Source organism: Triticum aestivum, chromosome 6D, assembly GCF_018294505.1.
Source record: "Triticum aestivum cultivar Chinese Spring chromosome 6D, IWGSC CS RefSeq v2.1, whole genome shotgun sequence".
Taxonomy (NCBI): Eukaryota; Viridiplantae; Streptophyta; class Magnoliopsida; order Poales; family Poaceae; genus Triticum; species Triticum aestivum.
In genome coordinates, this window is record NC_057811.1 from 447,045,199 (window position 1) to 447,061,006 (window position 15,808).

Genomic DNA, 15,808 nt, shown 5'->3' on the forward strand with positions numbered 1-15,808 from the left:
CGTGCAAAAATTCACCGGCTGTTTGGCATCCATCAGTCGTTTCATCAGTCGGCTGGGTGAGAAGGCTCTTCCCCTATACCAGCTCATGAAGAAGACCACTTTTTTCGAGTGGAACGATAAGGCGGATGAAGCTTTTCTCCAGCTCAAGAATATGTTGACCACTCCACCAGTCCTAGCGGCTCCGACTCCTAAGGAGCCCATGCTCCTCTACATCACCGCTACCAGCCGGGCGGTCAGCACAGTCATGGTGGTGGAACGCAAGGAAGAAGGCAAAGCACTACCAGTCTAGAGGCCGGTGTATTACCTTAGTGAAGTGTTGTCTGCCTCCAAGCAAAACTACCACCACTACCAGAAGATGTGCTACGGCGTTCACTTTGCCGCCAAGAAACTGAAGCCATACTTCCAAGAGCACCCAATCACTGTGGTCTGCACAGCTCCGCTTGCCGAGATCATTGGAAGCCGAGACGCCTTAGGCCGAGTGGCCAAATGGGCCATAGATTTGCCCCCTACACCATCTACTACCAGCCTCACACCGCCATCAAGTCACAAGCACTCGCCGACTTCCTCGTTGATTGGGCCGAGACCTAGTACCTGCCGCCAGCGCCAGACTCTACCCATTGGCGAATGCACTTTGATGGTTCCAAGATGCGCACCACTTTGGGAGCCAGCATCGTCCTCACCTCTCCCAAAGGCGACAAGCTCAGATATGTGCTGCGAATCCACTTTGCCGCCTCCAACAACGTCGCTGAATATGAAACACTCATTCACGGGCTCCGGCTTGCCAAGGAACTCGGCATTCGCCGGATCCTGTGCTATGGTGATTCCGACTTGGTGGTCCAGCAGTCGTCAGGCGACTGGGACGCCAAGGATGCGAATATGGCGAGTTACCATTTCCTCGTGCAGCAACTCAGTGGATACTTTGAAGGGTGCGAGTTTCTGCATGTGCCAAGGAATGACAATGAGCAAGCAGATGCCTTGGCATGAATCGGCTCCACCCGGCAAGCAATACCAACCGGCGTCGCCCTACAATGCCTCCTCAAGCCGTCTGTCAAGCCATCGCGGGAATCGGATTCCATCTTTGTGCTGGCTCCTCCTGAAGCAGTCGGATCCGACTTGAGCACCCCAGCAGCCGGCACGGGGAATTCGGCAGGCTACTCGGGGACTGCAGCAGGCGAACCCGGTCCGGAGACTTCAAAGCCCGACCCAGGGACTGCAGCAGTCGGCCTGGGGACTTCGACGAGTCAGCAAGTGACAATTGTTTCCAACCCGCCGCCTCCCGGCCCAACCGCCCGTGTGCAAGTAGCAGTCTTAGCAATTGAAGAAATCGCAGCGCCTTCATGGGCCAATCCCATCCTTAACTTCCTGGTGAACAAAGAGTTGCCGACTGACGAGATCTCGGCCCGGCAAGTGCAACGCCGGGCAACAGCATACACCATAGTCAACAGAGAGCTTGTAAGGCGCAGTGTCACTGGCATCTACCAGCGTTGCGTGGAGCCAGAGCAAGGCCAAGCAATCCTCAAAGATATCCATCAAGGCGAGTGTGGTCACCACGCGGCTTCAAAAGCACTTGTTGCCAAAGCTTTCCGCCATGGTTTTTTCTGGCCGACTGCCCTAGAAGATGCCAAAGACTTGGTCCAGAAATGCAAAGGGTGCCAGAAGTTCCGCTCCAAGCTTCATCAGCCGGCTTCTGCACTCAAGACTATCCCCATTGCTTGGCCCTTTGCTGTCTGGGACCTGGACATGGTGGGACCATTCAAAACAGCAAGAGGTGGCATGACTCATCTGCTTGTCGCGGTGGACAAGTTCACCAAGTGGATAGAAGCAAAACCAATCAAGAAATTGAATGGTCCGACTGCTGTGACTTTCATCTCTGACGTCACCATCCGGTATGGCATACCGCACAGCATCATCACCGACAACGACATGAACTTCGCCAAAGGCGCCTTGGCCCGTTTCTGCGCGACGCAAGGCATCCGACTGGACTTAGCATCCATTGCCCACCCGCAGTCAAACGGCCAAGTGGAGCGTGCAAACGGCCTTATTTTGTCCGGCATCAAGCCCCGACTGGTCGAACCTCTGGAGCGGTCGGCCGGCTGCTGGCTCGACGAGCTGTCGGCCATCCTCTGGAGCCTACGCGCAACTCCAAACAAGTCAACCGGCTTCACTCCTTTCTTCCTCGTCTACGACACCGAAGCCGTCATCCCGACAGACATAGAATTCGACTCCCCTCGAGTCACCATGTACACCGAAGAGTATGTACCACGCCAACTTTTGTATTAAGTACAAAGACTCCGGGTCCCCCGAGAAGAGCTCGGGGACTGCCCTGTTTTATCTATATGATAAGTATTACGCCTGTCATTCGTGTTATTTCATTTATCCGTCTGGCACTGGGTTTGACCAGTCGACCCGGGGACTTGCCGCTTTGTACTATGAAATGCTTCCTGCAGCCGGACAAGTAATGTGTTGGCACCTTAGCTTTCTCCTGCCAGAGGCCACAGTTCAGAGAGCGACCGCTCGGTGGGCAGGAGCTAAGGCGAAAAGGTTGTCTGCATGAAAATGGCTAAGGACCTAAAGCATACACATAGTCCAAGCCGGCTTCTCGCCTCACCGACCGGCTGCCGAGCAGCCGGCCGACCGGCTTCTACTTAACCTGCCAGAAAACTCTAAGCCGGCTAAGTACTTGCCTTCCCGAAAGCGGCTAAGTACTTGACCGAGCCACAGTCAACAGAGCGGCTGTTCAGTTGGCAAGACGGCAACCAAGGGAAGGCGGTAAAGGAAAAAGCCAAAGAGCAGAGAGCAAGAAAAGATAGAACTCGGAAGAATATTTACATAGCAAAAGGCCCTTGGCCGACACTCAATAGAAGTTTGAAATACACCCCGCGGGTGGAATTGTGCAAAGTTAACAAGTTCGTTGAGACTGATAAGCAGGTAAAACAAAAGATAAACTGGCAGCCTAGGGAGCAGCAGACGGGTTCGGTGGAGAGGTGGAGCCGGTGGTGTTGGTTGGTGGAGCGGCCGGCTGGTCAATCTCCGCTTGGTCGCCTTCAGTAGCAGCCGGCTCGTTCGGGCGTGGCTCGTTGCTGGAGGCACGGTCGAGATGAGGCTGATCGTCCGCTCCAATCTCTGGTGCCTCCTCTCCACCTTCCTCCTCCTCCTCGCCTTCTTCCTCGCCGCTGGAGTCGATCACCTCGGCTGAGTCCTCTCCGTCCTCCGGGTTCAGCCCGAACCATTCTGGTGGCACCTCGCCGCCGTTCTCGGCCTGCTCCGGGACGAAGACGCTGGTGTTGGTGTACTCGGCAATTGCCGCCGCACGCTTGACAAGGTCGTCCTCCACTGCCACCAGCTCATCCTGGGCCTCCAGCCGAAACATGGTCAGCTGGGCTAGGTTTAGCCCAGGGTACCACGCCTCAACAAACTCCAAGGCTCGGCGCGCTCTAGCTCGGGCCGAGGAGCCCTTCCAGGCCTCAAGACGGCCGACCGCCACCTCCAGCCAGTCGGCAGTCTGACTGGGAGTGCGCGGTGCCGGCATGTCCGGCCACAGGGCGACGATCGCCTGGGCGCCGACACGCTGAAGACGGCGCAACATCCGATGAGCCGGCCGAAGACGGGCCTCGATGCTCAGGAGCTGCTCGCTAAGGGTCCGGGAGGCGTTGGCAGCAATCTGCGCACCTTCCGCCCTCCGTCCTTCGCGATCAGCTTCGATGGACTGATTGGCGGCGTCAGAATGACCGGGAAAAAGTCTGCCAAAACAGAATGACCGGCAGCTCAAAGAAGGAAAAAGAGGGAAGCTCACCATCAACTATGTCCTCAATCTCGCCAAAGGCGGCAGTCAGCATCGCCTCCTTGTCGGTCCAGGCGGAGCGTTCGGTCGCGAACTCAGCAAGGAGGCTGGTATCCTTGTCCTCCGCCTCCTTCTGTACCTTCTTGAGAAGCTCCGCCTGCTCCGCCAGTTGCGTAACCAGCTGGTCATGCTCCTCGGCCAGCTTGCTGCGCTCCGTCTCCTTGGCACAAAGCATGGTGTTGGCCTCGCCCAGCTGCTGCTGCAGGGTGGCGTTGGCCTCTGCAAAAGTGGAAAAAGAAAGAACATCAACAATCAGTGAAAAAAGACGAAGTTGCCAGAAAGATCCGGCCTGACTGCTCAGCAGTCGGCCCGAATCTCGGGGACTACAGCCCGCGGGTGCGCCAGCGCGCCCCCACGGAGAAAGAAGCTATCAAATGTCAACAAAAGAAGAATAGTTGCCAGGGAGATCCGGCCCGACTGCTCAGCAGTCGGCCCGAATCCCGGGGACTACAGCCCGCGGGTGCGCCAGCGTGCCCCCGCGAAGAAGGAAAAGGACTTACTCTGGCTCTCTGACAAGTCGACGACACGTTGATCCAACTCCTGGACTTTGGAGTTGAAGGCGGACGCATGGAGGTTATGATAGTCCTGGAGCAAAGATATTAGTACTTGGAGCTTGCCAATTAAAGTTCCAAGCCGCCTGCTCAGCAGCCTGCCCGAAACTCGGGGACTAGACCCAGTGGGTGCGCTGGCGCGCCCCCACGAAGCAATACAAGAATTAAAAACGAAGAAGCAAGAAGCGTACCCGGATGGCTTCTCGTGATTCCAGGAACGCCTTGTTGCAGTGCTTGATAGCGTCGGCCTCAGCGCGGAGTTTGGCTTGAACGTCCAGGATCGCCTTGTTCAGAGGGCCCATCCCGCCTCCCCGCACCCATCTAGTGGGCACGGCGCTAGTCGCCTCGGTGTCCGGGATCGAGGAGCTTGCGGCGCCGGTCTCCAGAGGGCGTGGCGCCGAGGCCGCCTTCGCGAGCCGGCGGCGTAAGGGTGTGCGGACCCCGGGAGTCGGGCCCGTCACCATCTCGCTTCCGGCTGGTGGCGCCGGCGGGTCGGCCGGCAGCTTGTCTTGCGCCTCCTCAGAAGGTGGTGGCGGGGGCACGATTACGTCCGGCATGGCGACGTCGCCGCTGTCCCTCTCCATGATAGGGTGCTCGCCGCCGGCTTCCCCAGTCTGCGCCACGAACTCCGGTGGTGGCGGCGCAGAGTTCAGAGGGGTGACAAACATCGCCGACTGGTGGCGCGCGGCCTCCTCGTCCTGCTTCTTCGCCACGTCGGCTGCCTCGGCCTCCGCCAGTTTCTTCAGGGCGGCAGCCTCTGCCTTCTCTGCTTCCGCCTTCTCCAGGCGGGCGGCTTCTTGCTCCTCGCGCGCTTCCCGCGTGTTCCGCTCCGTCGCCACCTGCAGGTCGGCGGCCAGATCGATTCCCGGGGTGGTGGCGGAGGTCTCTGCCGAACCGACGATGGAGGCGGCAGCCGACTTCTCAAGAGAGAGTGGGGCTCTGAGTTAGGAAAATAAAGCAAGGGAAACTCAGAAAAGATCGGCAAGGAAGGGAGAAAGTATGATATGAAGGCAGTACTTACACAGAAACCAGCGGTGGCTCCTTCACCACCTTGCGAAAGCGGATGGCCTTCGCGGCCGCTTCATCCCGCTTAGTCACCGCGGCCGAGCCCGTGGGCTTCTTCGGCCGGCTGCCGAACAGGCTCGGTGCGGCCCTGCGCTTGTGCGCACCACCTCGAGCTGCCGGCACGGCAGATGAGCTCGCGCCCGGCTGGAACCCTGGCTGATGGCGCGGGGCGACTTCCCCCGCATCGGCGTTGGGCCAGTCCTCGAGGCTGGCTCCGAGCCATGAGCCGCCTGCTTCACCGCCTCCTCCCTCGGCGTCGTCCTCCAAGGCCGCTGCCCCCAAGTCGGGCTCATCCACGTCGCTCTCCGCTCGGTCGGGGAGGAATTGACGCTCCGACCTCGTGGCGCCGGCGGCCGGCTGGAGGAGGGGGCTCTGTTCAAAGGCCGATTGGTCAGGTTGGACAGGCAGAACTCGGCAAGAAAAAAGAATGGAAAAAAGAAAGACAACTTACCATAGGTGGGGGGTCGGCACATGAATACGGATCCTTGCCAAACCGCCACTCTTCCGTGAGCTCGCAGTTCGCAAGGTAGTTCACCATATGAGCTACCTCTGCGTGAGGCATCTCCTTGGTGCATAGCCGGCTTGGGTCCCGATGCCCGCTCATTTGACAGATCATGTGAGGGTGGCCCTGGAGCGGGAGCACCCGGCGCGCCATGAAGGCGGACAGCAAGTCAGGCCCGGTCAGGCCCTCCGACTGTGTCAACACCCAGAGTCGCGCGATTGCGGCGACTCTAGAAGGCGAAAGTGTCCTGGCCTAGTATGACCAGTTGGGCCGCCTCCCGTCCAGCGGGCTGGCTACATAAGCCGGCAAGTTGAGCGAGTCGCCATCCGGGAAGACGCTCTTCATGTAGAAGTACGACCGCTGCCACATCTTCACCGACTTGATTAGCGTGATGGGAGGAAACGGATTTTCGGCCGCCGGCCTCCGCACCGCAATGAAAGCGCCGCATTGAGCCGGCACGCCCGCGACGAGGGTGCCGAGCTTGGTGTAGAAGAACTCCCCCAAAGCTCGATGGTGGGGAGGACGCCGAGGAAGCCTTCACACAGAGTGACGAAGGCGGACAGCAGCACCACCGTGTTCGGGGTGAGGTGGTGCGGCTGAAGATTATAGAACTCGAGGAAGGACCGGAAGAAGCCGCTCGCTGGCAGGCCGAGGCCGCGCAGGCAGTGCGAGCGGAAGACAGCCTGCTCGCCTTCCTCTGGCGCCGGCGAGATCTCTTTCTCCGGCGCGAGGCGAACCTTCACATAGTCTTCGTCGGGCAGCCGCCGCGTCTGGCGGAGGAAGTCGATGTGGTCTTCATGGATTTCGGAGCTGTCCCACGCTCCGGAGCGCTCCACGGGGGGTGTGGGGGTGACCGACGAGCTCATCAGAGACGAGCAGCAGCAGCGCCTCGGCGTGGTTTGGAGGTGCTGCGGCGAAAGGAAGAAGAAGGAGGCAAGAATGGGGTGGAGGGGCGCGTGTGCTCCGCCGCTCCCTCTCTTCCCCTACTTATAGGCCTACGGGCTGCGAAGCCGAGGGGGCGATCGTGGGACTTACTGCGCCCACGATCCCACGCCCCCACATTTGTCGCGCGAGTTACTGCGCGCAGTAACTCCGTGGGGAAACCCAACCGCCCACCTCGGCCGCAGCGGATCCGCTCGCGCACCGAGACCCGGTAGTGGCGGGCCCCGCCCGCAGACGCGTCCCATCGCACGCGTGGGCTGGCAGACCGGCCCGGCCGCTCGACGCCACATGGCATGCCCACGACGGGCGGCGGCCTGGAAGCTTAGCAAGCATGCCACCTGGTTCTTGCCGTCGCATTCAACGTTTTGGACAAGTCAGGATGGACGAGGCCGACTCCCGCCCGACGGCTCGGCAGAAGTCGGACGAAGCTCCACCTCAAGCACTCGGAGAAGGAAACTGGTGAGTCTCCTTGGCTGCTCAGCCGCGGCACCTCACTAGCTTCGGGGACTACTGTCGGAGTAATGGGCCACGGGTAGGCTAACTCGAGTCCCTGAACCTTTCAAGACATCGGGGCTGGCAGCGCCCCTCAAGGCATCAAGATGAAGTGCCGCCTTCTGGTGGCTGGCTAGAGGTAGACGGCCGAGTTCCAGAAGTCGGCATCAAGACAAGTCGACTCCTAGTGGGCAGCTTCCAGAGAAGCCGGCCCCTAGCAGTCGGCCCGTGGTGCCCTCAAAGTCTGCACCCTCATCAAGAGATAGAAGATAGGAAGTGGCTACAGTGTAGCCCATCCCTCCCAAATCCAGGGCCGGGCGTGGCCACAATGCCTCGTACAGGCGGAGATCTCCGCACGACGCGGGACAGTTGCCACTCCCCCCTTGACGTCATTCCTGACGGACGGAGCCTGTTCCCATGACGGCCTGTCGGTACGGCCCGCAGGCGGCGGGCCCTGCCAGGCAGTGAGGGTCGTGAAGGCGGAGGAAGCCGGACCAGCTGGACCGGAGGGAAGCCGGGTTCCAGTAGGCGGCCCATCCCTCCCTCGAGGCCCGCGCGCCATTAACTAGACAAGACACGGTGTGGCGACAGTGATCGCCCACCAGCCGGCGGGACTGTAGCCACGCTCCCCCGACCAAGCCTGCGTCATTAGCATCACGACAATAGTGATCAGCAGCCAGCACGACCCGGAAGCGGCGGGAGCGGCTTGTCGGCTCCGTACCAGACCAGTCGGCGGGGCCCACCAGACGGCGGGCCCCAACAGCCAGCGGAGAAGCCGGAGACCAGAGACACCGACAGCCGGCCCCTACACCCGGCGAGATTACCAATGTACCCCTGGGGGGTAGGCCTATATAAACCCCCCAGGGCACCCATGCAAAGGGTTCCCAAGTTGTTAGAACTAGACTCATACATAGAGAGATGAGAGAGCTAGCCTGGCTTTCTTCCACCTCTAGCAAACTGCTCAAGGAGCACCATTGTATCACTAGTGCCTTAGTGAACATGCGGAGACCCCGCAGAGCAGGACTAGGGGTGTTATCTCCTAGGAGAGCCCCGAACCTGGGTAAAGTTCACCGGCGTACGTGGCTACGCCTCATCCTGCTTCCAGGCACCGGCGACGTTCTACTCGCTCCCACCATGATAAGCCATCCGTTGGCATATGTCGCACCCAACCCCCGACATTCAACTGCTCCTTCTGATGAGAAGATAGACAGGGCTTCCTCATCCTGGCATAATCGGAACTAGTCACTTCATGTACTCCATATTCTTCTTCAAAGGAGTATGATCCTGTTGTGCAAAGACAAGAGGATAACTAAATGCTAGCATCGCTGTTTGCTCGAAAAAAAGGAAAGGAAATATTTAAATTAGTATAGATGAAGCACTTCTCAAGGACAATACCACTTTTTGATGACAGTATCTAAACAGTAGCACAACACCAATAGAGATGAAAAAGCTCAATCATATGGATGAAATCAGTGGGCGAGTACCAACCTTTGTCAGGAGGCTTATTGTGTAGAGCATACAGATGAAGCACTTCTCCGGAACCATCTGTTGCTATCTACTGTGGTGGCCATGCTTACTATATACTCCTCGATTAGATTAATGTTTCCAACATCTTCTTGTGCAGTTCCACTAAAATATATGGTATCTTCAAACAAGATCCCTGTTTGCACAAGTAGAGATAATTACGTATTACATTAAGAGTGGCATCAAATCAGTGGCAAAACAATTGCTCGTTCCAGCCATAGCAATAAATTAAGATGCAAAACTATATCATTACTTGTGTCATCACAGTTCCAGTGCTTCTTTACAGCACCAGGAGTTGATGTTTGTTTTTCTTCCGCTTGTTCTTCCCCTTCATCACTTGGTTCAATAACAGACAAGCTTCGCCTTCAATGTAAGATTTGGCATGTCAATTAGGTTGCACAAGTATAACACTAAACAATGACATTAATTTTCTGATGAAAGTGGCAAAATACAGGCCAACAGTTGTGAAATATCCTTATCTTACCTCAATGGGATATTGCGGTGCACATACAGATTGGAAGTCTTGTCTCCATTTGTGAAGTTCACTAAAATCAAGCAACATTTCCGTACAAGTAGCACGACATATGAAAGCACACTGCAGAATCATGTGAAAGAAGGCTAGTACTGACCTCTCATGATGCGGAATTCAAACAACTCACAAGAAGAAGATCTGAACCAAATTTGCCAACACGGATAGGAAGTAAGATCTCCTCTTGTGCAGTTCCACTAAGATCAAGCAATCAAGCAACGTTGTCGGTGTGACATCTTGGTTGAACTACACAAAACACTCTTAAAACAAAAGTGTTTTGTGTAGTGCAACAAAAGGTCACAATGGCAACGAGGTGAAGTAGATAACCCTGTTTACACAGAGGTGCAAAGGAAACAACTAGTGGTCAATAACGGTGGATGACACAGAAGCCAACAAAAAGAAGCATCTACCTTATCTAAATGGGAAAGAAAGCAAGACAACAACATTTCTCAAACGGTGGCATTGATTAATATTAACAGAGAGATTATATTAACAATAAATTTCGTTAAACATGTAATTTGCTTTTAACTGTGGCATTGCATCAATTTTCCAGCGGCATTATTAGAGGGTGCTTGTTTACAGGGACATTTTGGTGGAGGGATTAAAAAAACTCCGTGTCAGTCCCATCTAAAGCAAACAGGAGGGACTTTTAGGGACTAAAAGTGGGCATTTGGGACTAAAGAAAGAAGACCCCGATGGAGAGTCTTTTTGGGACTTTTTCCAACAGTTGCCCCTGCCACGCATCACACCTTGTCTCTATTAGTTCATTACTAGGGGTAACATGGTCTTTTAGCATGTCATTTAATAACCTCTAGTCCATGTTTAGTTTCTTGAACCAAGCAGGTAGGGACTAGGGAGTTTTTAACCAAACAGGGCCTTAGATTAACAACAGCTAAAGACTTGCACGGGACAGTGGACGCACCAGCACCATGTGCATCTACCGATGTACTGGGGTGATGCACAGTCTGTTGCAACAAAGGACAAACAACCAAGGAGCATATTTGTGTTGGTCCCAGTTTTGTTATCTTTAGACACCTTTCCCTATGTGAGCACAGCAAATCTAGTCCTGCTCAAACTCTACAGCCTTGTCCCCCAAAACAAAAGATCAGTTCGTTACAGATGTGCGTACTGTGTTTGTCATTGTTTTCCCTTTTCGACCAACGTTGGTGCTGGATAGCCGGTCTGTACTAGTACTTTCCCCACTTCCTTTCCTCTGTGAACCACGTCCTAGATTTATGCTATACAACTTTCCCCACTACTTTCCCCCATTCCTGTCCTCTTTGAAACACGTCTTAGATTCATGCGATACAACTTTCCCCACTACTTTCCCCTTCCTTTCCTTTTTGAACCACGTCCTAGATTCATGTTATACAGCTTTTCCCACTACTTTCCCCCATTCCTTTCCTGTTTGAAACACGTTCTAGATTCATGGTGTACAACTTTCCCCACTACTTTCCTGTTTGATCCAACACCTAGATTCGAGTGCAGAAGCGGAAAAAGCCCACATGCAGCTAGAGCAATGCATGTGGAATAAGTACATTATACCTTAAGGTTCTTGGGGTGTGGTTAGGTGGGCGACCGGAGGCCGTTCGACCCACACTATGTACGGCGGCGAAGAAGAAGGGGTCGGAGGCCGTCCCGCGCCGCCGCTGGGTGAAAGTGAATAGCTGCGCCGGTAGTGGATTCCCTCCCTCGCCGACGGCGACAGTGTTAAGCCTCCTTCCCTTCCCGGCGGACGGATCCTACCGGCTCTTTGACCAGCAGTGAGGGGAGAGAGAGAGGCCAACAAAGTCTTGTTTAGATCTGGAGAGGGTGACAGAGTGTGAAGAGAGCAACTACAAGCGCTGAGGCTCCAGCGTGTATATATATACTGGAGAGAATGTGAAGAGTGCAAAACCTAGAAAACAAGCGCCGAGGCTGCAGCTTATACGTGATGAGGTGATTATATGGTCACTACAAGATCGTATAGCTCCGTATCCATCCATTTTGACCAGTCAAGGAATCCTCCTGGCACGAATTATGCTCAAGTGTAGTTATCGAACCCGAGACCTCAAGTTTGATGAGCGAACAGGCTAACCAGCTACACAACCCTCTCATTATGTTCAACGAGAGGAAAATAACCTTTTATACATTCCTGCATTTGTGTGACAAGCATGCCGTATTTTTTGTGTGTGTGTGGGAGTCATTGGGATTTAAATTGTAATCGTGTCATGTGGCTTTGGTGGTAAGACTATCCACAGTGGTGCAGAAATAATGCAGCCTTAGTCACCTTACCTCTCTCCACATAGTACATTGGGTCCCACCAGTCAGAGGGTGAAACGAACACATCAATAAGAAAAATTAAAAGCACCAGCGGTGTATCTTACCTCACACATCTCGCTACTACTCGGGAACACTGTCCAATTGATCCCTCTGTTCGCTCACGTACTATTTTAAGTGAATCCTTATTATGACATGCACACAATTTTGGCCACTTGTATTCGAGCTAAGTCAGTGTGCCACCATATCTCATACGACTCCCTCCGTCTAGGTGTAATAAGTCACGTTAGAAGGTGCAGCAGGACAAAGGTGCAAGCAGATTGGAGGAGAAGGAGAAACTTGACCGGTCATTCCTCCAATCAAAGCCCTGATTTCTATCTCTAAACAAAACAATTAATCCAAACAACTAAGACATGCCGTTTTAGCTACCATGCAGGGCCACATATTAACTCGCATGCAAGCCGACTTTGATTTCTTGACTGATCAACGCGTAGTTGCGCTCCATGCATTGGGTTTCCGGGGGAGATAACAAGGCAGAGTAAGGAGCGTTTGGTTACATTGCTTAGGCTGGTCATAGTGGTGAGTAACTTGGACTAGTACAACATGCATATGTTACTAGTCTATGTTACTACTACGCGAAGTTTTCCGTCGGAAGCGAGCCGATCTGGCTCTCCTGAGCTAGCAAGGTTTTTCTAGCCCACCCAAGCTAGCTGGCCCACAAAAGCTAAAATATTTTAACAGTTCCAAACGCCTAACCTTGCCCAGCTATGCTATAAGCTGTTCTTGCTAAGGATCCAAATGCTCCCTAAGTAACAACGCTCGCTAGCAACGAGGCCAGGAGGGGATTGAGATGCGAAGTTAATGGATGACGCCTAAACATTTTGGGAATATCTGATTTCCGTAGGATGACTTAACACCTAGACGGAGGAAGTACTACTCCTCAGTCCAGGTTTGATGGAATATTCGTCACCTCTTCACTTCTTGTACGTACTCCATTTGTATCTCACTTCCTGTGGCTTCGCACTCGCACGATTTTCCTATTCTATGAACATGTGTGTGCGTGTGCGTGTGCGTGTGCGTGTGTGTGTTTAATAGCATGTGTGTTAGAGAGAGCGACAGATCGACCTACTCCTTCAGAGAGATGGTGTGTAGTGTACGATTTTAGATCCGAGAGTCGGTGCATCCTCTCGTTTCCGGGCGTCCGGTAGGGACAGGCGGACAGCTGCCACGCCCGCTCTTGACCAGCCTGGCCCACCCAAAGCCCCTTCATCGCCCGCGCGCGCTTCCCGCCCAAAACGGTCAGCGCCGCTCCAAAGAATCGGTGCCGCATTCATGCCCGGGCAGAACGGACGCAACCTCTCACTGGCGCCTGCGTTGAAGGGAGAAGCGGATTCAAGAGTGATGGTTGCTTCGTCCGTCCAACTTACTGCTGGGTCTATGTGATTTGATGGCTCATTGGTCATTATTACTGAGGTGGTAGGACTGCTGGATGTCCCACGCTTTCGGTGAAAGGAGGTACTTCTAGATTACAATTTTCTCCATTCTTACGGTGGAGGAGTGCAAGAGCAGTGAAAACACACAGGCTCAGTGATTACATGGCCCACCTCACACTATCACCATATTTTCTGGACACCGTGCGACACCAAACTCTTTACATAGTACTCCCTCCGTTCCTAAATATATGTCTTTGTAGAGATTCCACTAGGTGGACTACATATGGAACAAAGGAGACTAACATACATGCTATTGCATCTCAATGATTGACAGATCATAGCAAATATGTACTCCCTCCGTTCCAAAATAAGTGTCTCAACTTTATGCTACATACGGAGCAAAATGAGTGGATCTACACTCTAAAATACGTCTATATACATCAATGTTTGGAGTATGTACTAGTAGTTCATATTGAAATCTACTAAAGGACATATATATTCCAAACAATATGATAATCTCTCTAACCAAGGTAGTAGGGACGAGGAGTAAACAGAGGGAGTAGTAAAAAATTCTCCTCGTCCTGCAAGCCACCACGCGCGTGGGCGAGGGAGCGGGCGTAAGGCGTACAGTACTACTACTACTCATGCAGTCCCTAGCCATTGAAACAGAGACAGCTAAAGAAAAAAATGATCCATGCAATCCCTAGCCCTTGAACCGTAAACCCTAACCAGGCTTTAATTTGCTGGCAACGTCGGCGCTTCCTAAGAAATGAAGTTTGCAACCCTTTGACCATCGGATCATTTTGTGCAGTTTCACCAAAATCGAGATGAGCATCCCTGTGGCAAAGAAATTGAAGAAGCGTGATTAGAATAAGATTACTGGGACTAGTTGATGAGACATAAACTCATCACAAATATAGTACGTAGAAGCCAGTAGAGGTATGTGCGGGGCAAAGAAGTAGAGAAATATCCACATGGAGTGATGTGGGCAGCTGGAGCAGTGGTGCAAGCCGGCTATAAGGGGACTTGTACCTGAGGGATGTCGGGACGTAGTTCAACCTAGAGGAGGGCGACGGGAAGAGGCAACTACCCACGTCGCGGCAGTGAGCAATGGACGAAGGCAACCTCACCGGCTTTGTGAGAGAGAATGGCGGGGACCCCTGATCGGGACGTGCCGACAGTGGGTTTTCACCGTCGGCAACGGCGACCGCATCTACACTAAGCATCCACCCATCCGCCGGGATGTTAGAGATGTGGCCACAGTGGTTTTGTGCGAGAGAGTGTGAAAACTGAAGAGAGCAACCCCAGAAAGCAACCGTGTAGGCTCGTCCTGCCTATGTATATAGTGGAGCGGTTTCCTTTTCTCTCCATATGAACCTATTTATATTGCGTACGTGCCACTGAAGAAAAAAAAACTTTATTTATAAACGACGCGGCACCTACTACTCGTTCTCCTATAAACCTTGCACTTGGCATCTCCAAACTATTAACCTTGCGATTGGCTCTTCGCCTCTTCGGGAAGTCGAGCAATAATGGTACTGCAGTATATATCATTCTGGCTATATGAGACCGAATGAATTGTTGCACGTCCACCACGTGGTGAGGGTCGAGGGGCGAGGGAGAGTGCGTACTATTACGTCCGTTTAAATATGGACTATATACAGAGCAAAATGAGTGAATCTACACTCTAAAATATGTCTATATACATCAGTGTTTGGAGTATGTACTAGTAGTTCATATTGAAATCTACTAAAGGACATATATTCCAAACAATATCATAATCTCTCTAACCAAGGTAGGGACGAGGAGTAAACGGAGGGAGTACTAGTAAAATTTTCTCCTCGTCCTGCGAGCCACCGCACGCGTGGGCGAGGGAGCGGGCGTAAGGCGTAGTAAGCAAGCTTCACCTCATCATGCGAGCCACCGCGCCTGTGGGCGGGGGAGACGTCGTACTAAGCAAGCTTCTCCTCATTCTGCGAGTTGACGGGACACATTGAAAGTACTCCAGTGTATAGAGCCTAGCCTCTAAGGTAGGCCCCACATGGTTTGCCTCTTTTTGAACATAACGCGTCAAGTCGCAATTTGTTTGTTCACCCGTGGTAGACGATCCTCCCTCCATCTAGTGGACAACCAGTACACGTGTCAAATTACCACGTGGGCTGCCTTTTCGTACAGAAATAGCTCCATCGTGTATCCGCGCAGGTGTGGTTGGGAAAGAGACGGGAGTATGTGCATCGTGCGTGCACCTCTTCTCTTCGTGCACGTCCCCCACCTACGTGGGTGTGTGTGAGAGATACAAACCTAGACAAATGTCTTGTGTGTTCGTGAGTGTTTTTTGTTTTCGGGGGGGAGGTTGATTTCGTGAATGTATTTGTGGGAATATGTGTCGATGACATCTCAAACAAAATTTTGCATGCAATGTGTGTGAAATGGAGGCCTATCCATATCATATATAGAGGGTCGGGCGATCCACGAGAAGAGAGGGAGGGGTCATAGATATCTATAGAGTCGAAGAGAGGATCAAGTGGGTGGGTGCGAGATCGATGAAGAGAGCCATCGAAATTGTGTGTGTGTGTGTGCAAGTCAAAGATATAGGGTGACTGACCTAGCTACCGGAACTTCAGAGGGCACAGGTCAAGTTTGTGTGTGGCAGGGAGACATGACTAGAGC